This window comes from Tachyglossus aculeatus, chromosome X1 (assembly GCF_015852505.1).
Source record: "Tachyglossus aculeatus isolate mTacAcu1 chromosome X1, mTacAcu1.pri, whole genome shotgun sequence".
NCBI lineage: Eukaryota > Metazoa > Chordata > Mammalia > Monotremata > Tachyglossidae > Tachyglossus > Tachyglossus aculeatus.
The window spans coordinates 94,373,102-94,380,251 of record NC_052101.1 but is presented as its reverse complement, the minus strand read 5'-3'; the positions used below and the strand labels follow the sequence as shown (position 1 = coordinate 94,380,251).

The 7,150-nt window shown below is 44.6% G+C and overlaps 1 non-coding gene across 1 annotated transcript; it reads right to left on the bottom strand.

Moving 5' to 3' along the window:
• Positions 1–5,837: 5,837 nt before the first annotated feature.
• On the bottom strand, positions 5,838–5,975 carry LOC119920509. The gene has a single exon (XR_005448251.1). It is a non-coding gene; the product is annotated as a small nucleolar RNA SNORA7 (small nucleolar RNA).
• Between the last annotated feature and the right edge of the window lie 1,175 nt (positions 5,976–7,150).

Genomic DNA, 7,150 nt, shown 5'->3' with positions numbered 1-7,150 from the left:
CCATTCAGCTGCCGTCGCCTCAGCCCCATCTCCCTGGCAAGCGCCCAGAAGACACATTCCCCGCGCAGTGCTGAGCTGCATCTTCAACAGATACCTGTAACCCTAATGATAGCCCTTTAAGGAAGAAAAGGAAGCAAAATTAAATGCAAGTGGCATATTACCACACTTGTTTTAAATTGATATTTAATTAAAAAGTTAATTATTAATTAAGTTTATCAATCGCACATCAGTTGTTCAATAGAAGAGGGCTCATTCATTTAATTATCTGCATGCAACCGATAGTATATGCTTTTTAGCCAAGCAAGGTTATCTCTGCATCTCTTCTAATTTAGATCAGTTTAGCTTCTAATCTAGGCGGAGTGCTTCCTTTTGCCGTCTTTTGATTTGATCTATAAATGTTTACTTACAGAACTGTTAGGTATTAGTGGCTGATCAAATAAAGGAGAGAACGGCTTGGTTGCATTACACTTGCTGTAGGGGTCTGGTCTATGTGCAGCTTCCTTAAAAAGAGCTACCCGGGGTTTCTCTTTCATAGAGGCCCTGCCATAAAAGTTCCAGAGAAGATAAACATACACCCAAAAACTATGTTAATAGCCCAAACAGCTAGAATCTTCAAAGGGGCAGGAGAGATCTGGGAACTCTGAAGGAGTCTTTCCTCAGGAAAAGCTTAGGATTCGGCAAAATCTTCCCACATCCTTCTCCCATAGTCGGCCCCGGCCCCTCTGCTCCCCTCTGGAAAGACTGAGAGCCACTGCTTTCCCTTCCAAAGGCAGTTGACAGTTATTGGGTGTTAAAAGCCCGTTGATTATTAAAAACATATTCATGAAGATTTAACAGCCATGCAATAAATGCATTATTATCTGGGAGCTCTAAGTGCCTGCTCTGATAAATATGTTTCTAATAAACCCCTGCATTCAGTATTTATTCTGAACATATAATAACTGTCTTATTAAATCCCAAGCATCATTTAGACTTCAATTTACAGGGTTGTCCATTTCCAGGGGAACAGCTCCAGAACGATTGCCTCCTGGGAGCCTGGCCGAAAGAGCTGCGCATATTTATAATCAACTAAAACAATAACCTGCACTCTGTCACTAAACCGATAGATCCATGTAGGCAGAGACTGCCTGGCCTGGCTCTTTCCCTGAGAATGAGTCTCCTTCTTGATGGTGGGAAGGAAGGGGGGGGGGGGGGTATGGGGTGTGTGTGTGTGTGTCTGTCTGTCTGTCTGTCTGTCTTGGGGGCCCAGGGAGTGGGGGAAAGGAAGAAGATGCCTGTATATGACCTGATTATCTTGTATCTACCCCAGCGCTTAGTACAGTGCTGGTACCTTGATTTCGTCTATCTCACCCTTGCCCATGTCCTCCCTCAAGCCTGGAACTTCCTCCCCCTCCATTTATGACAGATGATCACTCTCCCCACCTTCAAAGCCTTATTAAAGTCACACCTCCTCCAAGATGCCTTCCCCAACTAAGCCTTCATTTCCACTACTCCCTTTCCCTTCCATGTCACCTATGCATTCAGATCTGCACCCTTTATTCACCCCACCCTCAGCCCCACAGCACTTTTGTACATATCCATAATTTATTTCAGTGTTTGTCTTCCTCTCTAGACTGAAAGCTCCTTGTGGGAAGGGAACGTATCTACCAACTCTGTTGTACTATTGGAAGTGCTTAGTCATTCAATAAATACCACTAATTGATTAACCAATATGACAGTTATCATTATTATGTTTCTTCATCCTCTTGGCACAGTCGAGTGGAGGGGGTGGCAAGTCTATTACTTGCCATAGGGGCTTCACCAGCCTCAACTCCATTGTTGGGAGGGGACCGTCCACACTCTGAAGTGAAGGGGCAGACAGAAGGTGGCTTGTGCCCATGCCTCTGGTGTCAATGCTACCCTTCTTTCGTCACTGCTCCTGGAAAAATGGAGAGATGGAGGGAGAGTGCGCACACCAGAGTAAGCTCCTTATGGGCCGAGATCATGTCTACCTACTCTACCGTATCATAGTCTCTCAAACACTTAGTACAGTGCTCTGCACACAGAAAGTACTCAATAATAATAATAATGGTATTTGTTAAGCGCTTACTATGTGCCAAGCACTATTCTAAGTGCTGGGATAGATACAAGGTTATCAGGTTGTTCCACGTGGGCCTCACAGTCTTAATCAGAGAAGCAGCGTGGCTCAGTGGAAAGAGCATGGGCTTTGGAGTCAGAGGTCAGGGGTTCAAATCCTGGCTCCTCCAATTGTCAGCTGTGTGACTTTAAGCAAGTCACTTAATTTCTCTGGGCCTCAGTTCCCTCATCTGTAAAATGGGGATTAAGACTGTGAGCCCCCCGTGGGACAACTTGATCACCTTGTAACCTCCCCAGTGCTTAGAACAGTGCTTTGCACATAGTAAGCGCTTAATAAATGCCATTATTATTATTATTAATAATCCTCATTTTACAGATGAGGTAACTGAGCCATAGAGAAATTAAGTGACTTGCCCGAAGTCACACAGCTGACAAGTGGCGGAGCCAGGATTAGAACCCACCACCTCTGACTCCCAAGCCGTGGTGTATGGTGTGTGTGTGTGTGTGCGCGCGCGTGTGTGTGTGCGTGAAGAAGGGAGGGCCGGTGAAGGACGGTTTGGACAAATACAAGATGGGTCACGTTCATTCATTCAGCAGTATTTGAGTACCTACTTGTATTAAGAACACTATAGTAGGAGCTTGGAGCATACAATAAAAGACACAACCCCTGCCTTCTAGGAGCTTACATTCAAACGGGGCAGATGGGCAGATGTGAATTGTGTGCATGCGGTGGGAACAGGTGGAAAAATAGATTACAACCGGTTACACCAAAAAAGGAAAAAACTATAAATAAATGGAATAAACCAACATACTTAAGTGCTAAGGGTGACTGATGGGATGATATTGACCAGTAGAGGTGAGGATTAGTTACAGAATGCCTTCTGGAGGAGATGGGTTTTTAGGAGTGCTTTTAAGGTGGGGAGGGATGTGGGTTGGTGGATTCGAAGGCAAAGGAGCCCATGCACAGGGAGAGGCGTGAGCAAAGAATCAGAGATGGGAGAGTAGAGAGCAAGGCAGCATGGCTCAGTGGAAAGAACCTGGGCTTGGGAGTCAGTGGTTGTGGGTTCTAATCCCAGCTCCACCATCTGTCTGCTGTGTGACCTTGAGCAAGTCACTTGACTTCTCTGGGCCTCAGTTCCCTCATCTGTAAAATGGGGATTAAGACTGTAAGCCCCACGTGGGACAACCTGATAACCTTGCATCTACCCCAGAGCTTAGAACAGTGCTTGGCATATAGTGAGTGCTTAACAAATAACAAACACCATTATTATGAGTTTAGTTTGGGAGTAGCAAAGAGTGCGAGTGGGAGATGAGAGTGGAAAGGAGAGAAGTAGTCGGTTGGTGGAGAGACTCAAGTCCAGTATTTAAGAGTTTCTGTTTCACGTGCAGAGAAGTAGGTAGCCATTGGATGTGTCTGAAGACCAGAATGAGGTATTCTGAAAGGAGGTCTAGGAAGATGATCCAGATAGCTGGGTGGGATAGACTGAAGACCTGTTCCTGGCCATCTCTACCATCCACTGCAGCCTAATGGAACCAATATAGACCTGGGAGTCAGAGGCCCTGGGTTCTTACCTTCTGTGTGACCTTGGGCAAGTCACTTCACTTCCCTTGACCTCAGTTTTCTCATCTGTAAAATGGGAATCAAATATATGTTTTCCCTCTCACTTTGATTATGCAGCACCCACTAGAGACAGGGACTGTGTCCGACCTCATTATCTTGAATCTACCTCAGCACTTAGTAGAGTGCTTAGCGTATAGTTGTTTAACAAATACCACAATCATTATTATTATTAAAATGACTGTTACTTCCCTTTTGATTCCATCTCTGCATTTCTTACTGACTTTGATGCTTTCTTCACCTTCTGACTCTCATTCTCTCTTTTCTAAAAAATGGTACTTGTTAAGCACTTATGTGCCAGGTATTGTGCTAAGTGCTGGGTCAGACACAAGATAATCAGATAATAATAGCAATAATTATGGTATTTGTTAAGCTATGTGCCAAGCACTGTACTAAGTGCTGGGGTAGATACAAGTTATTCAAATTGGAGACAGCCCCATCGGTCAGTCAATAATAATAATGACAATGATAATGATTATTATTAGCATCATTGAGCTTGGCTCTCCCACTGTGAGGCCCAAGGAAGCAGGCAATGCACCCACACAGAAGCCAAGGAGGGAAAGCAGCATGGTGTAGTGGATACAGCATGGGCCTGGGATCAGAAGGTCATGAGTTCTAATCCAAGCTCCGCCACTAGTCTACTGTGTCACCTTAGGCAAGTCACAACTTCTCTGTGCCTCTGTTCCCTCATCTGTAAAAAATGGGCATTAAGAATGTGAGCCCAGTGTGAGACAAGGACTGTGTCCAACTTGATTAATTTGTTTCTACCCCAGGACTTAGAACAGTGCTTGACACGTAATAAGTGCTTAACAAGTACCATAATTATTATTATTCTTGTTGTTAATAAGGCACATTCCACTCTTTCTCCTTCTGAAGCAGAGGTGGTTCTGCTTCTTGTAGAGAATCATCACCTGCTCAGTCTGCTCCCTGGGAGGAGAGGTTGCAGGGGTGCAGACCGGCTGGGGCCACAATGGTGGCAGAATTCCATGCAGGTCCTCTGGGTGTGGGTCCATGGAGCACTTTGTGTCTTCCCAGGCACAGCACGAGCAAGGATGTGGACACACTCTCTCCTCCCCTGCTGCTTTTCTGCACAGGCACAAGACAGACCTTCAGTCCCTCTACAGAGGGGACAGGATCAGAGTTATTCCATAGATAGATTCAAAGAACATGACTTTGCTGATCTTAATTGGGTTGGCGCCTATGTTTATACCCCAGGAGTAAGTTAGGCAGTTTGGGAGAAGCATTAACTCTTTCAATTAATCAATGGTATTTATTGAGTCCCCTGTCAGGATGGAAACTGGAGAGTTTCCAGGAGTCTACTGGTCTTGGCTACAGGAGGGAGAGTCAAGCAGAGGCATACCCATTCCATTCCTAGCTTGGCCAGTGACTAGCAAGTGGAGGGCAATCTGCTACAAGTCAAAACTCACCTGTGCTGGGCAGCAGCGACATGGGAGAGAGTCAAGGGCGGAGATTCAAGTTTACTGCATGGAAGAAGGTGATGGTAAACCACTTCCATATTTTGACCAAGGAAATTCTATGGATATACTACCAGAACGATTGCAGACAGAGGTGGAACGTTCTGGGAGAGATGTGTCCATGGAGTGGCTATGGGTTGGAAACGACTCAACCGCATAAGATAAGACATTTATTGAGTGCTTAATGTGTGAGAGCATTGTAATAAGCACTTAGAAAAGTACACTAAAGTTAGTAGACACAATCCCTTTCTTTGAGGATCTTACAATCTAGAGGGGGAGGTAGCCATTCAAATAAATTACAGGAAGGGAGGAAAACAACCAAGTATAAGGGCAAGTACTGTGGAGGTGTGGTGAGTATCAAAGGACTTTGGGGGGCAGAGATTTGAAAATACATGGCAGAAGAGAGGGAGAATATGCTGGGGAGAGGTTAGTCAGATCATTGTCTTGTCTTATGCCTTTGAGTCGTTTCTGACCCATAGCGACACCATGGACACATCTCTCCCAGAACGCCCCACTCTCCATCTGCAATCGTTCTTGTAATGTATCCATAGAGTTTTCTTGGTAAAAATACGGAAGTAGTTTACCATTGCCGCTTTCCATGCAGTAAACTCAAGTCTCCACCCTCGGCTCTCTCCCATGCCGCTGTTGCCCAACACAGGTGAGTTTTGACTTGTAATAGATTGCCTTCCGCTTGCTAGCCACTGCCCAAGCTAGAAATGGAATGGGTATGACTCTGCTTGACTCTCCCTCCCGTAGCTGAGACTGGAAGAATACTGGAAACTCTCCAGGTGCGACCCTGAGAGGAACAGTCAGATCATTAGAGAACTGATATTTAGTATACTGCAGAAGTATATGCGCAGTACAGACTTCAAGGTTCTTAATAATTATGGTATTTGTTAAGCACTTACTGTGTGCCAAGCACTGTTCTAAGCGTGTTTCCTCAATGGCCTGAGAGAGTTAGTACTCCTCCCAAAGTGCCTAGCTCGCTACTAGAAAGGAAATTTGGACACTGGGAGAATTGGGTTTACTATGCAATATTTTCTAGTTTAAATGTCGAACTTTCAGATACTTTGTCATTTCTGCCAATGGGGTATTTCCACAAACACTATTCAAAGGCCTTTAAATTAATCCTCATTAAAAAAAAAATACACTGGCCTCAATTCAGTAGACTGTGTATCTGCACGCCTGCCAAATAATCAGGAGATTTTTATTTCAACAATAGAAAATTATAATCTATTTGGCTAGATCCCATATTGTCACAATGAGTAAAGACCAGATAAAGCTGAAAAATAAAAATGAATAATAATTATTAGTACTCAAATAGAACCTGGTTATGACTTTAACGGAGACAAGAAATGGATGTGCCACAAAGACAGAAGATGATCCTGTGGGCAATTTTCCAGGACTAGGCTGGTTAAGAGGCAGCAGGGTCTAGTAGTAATAATTATGTATTTGTTAAGTGCTTGCTCTGTGCCAAGCACTGTACTAAGCGCTGGGGTAGAGACAAGTTAATCAGGTTGGACACAGTCCCTATTGCTGTATTGTACTTTCCCAAGCACTTGGTACAGTGCTCTGCACACAGTAAGTGCTCAATAAATACAATTGAATATAAGTAAGAGGGAGTAGGATTTAATCCTCATTTTTCTGACGAGGTAACTGAGGCACAGGGAAGTTAAGTGACTTGCCCAAGATCACACAGCAGACAAGTGGTGGAGCTGAGATCAGAACCCAGGTCCTCTGACTCCCAGGCCTGAAATTTTCAAAATAGGCCAGCTGCTTCTCATGCCTAGTGAAAAGACTGGGACCGGGAATAAGGAGACCTGGATTCTAGTCGTGGCTCTGCCATTTGCCTGTGGTGTGACCTTGGGCAAATCACTTTACTTCTCTGTGCCTCAATTTCCTCATCCCTAAAATGGGGTTAAAATATCTGTTCTTCCTCCCTCTTAGACAGTGAGCTCCATCTGAGAGAAGGACTGTGTCC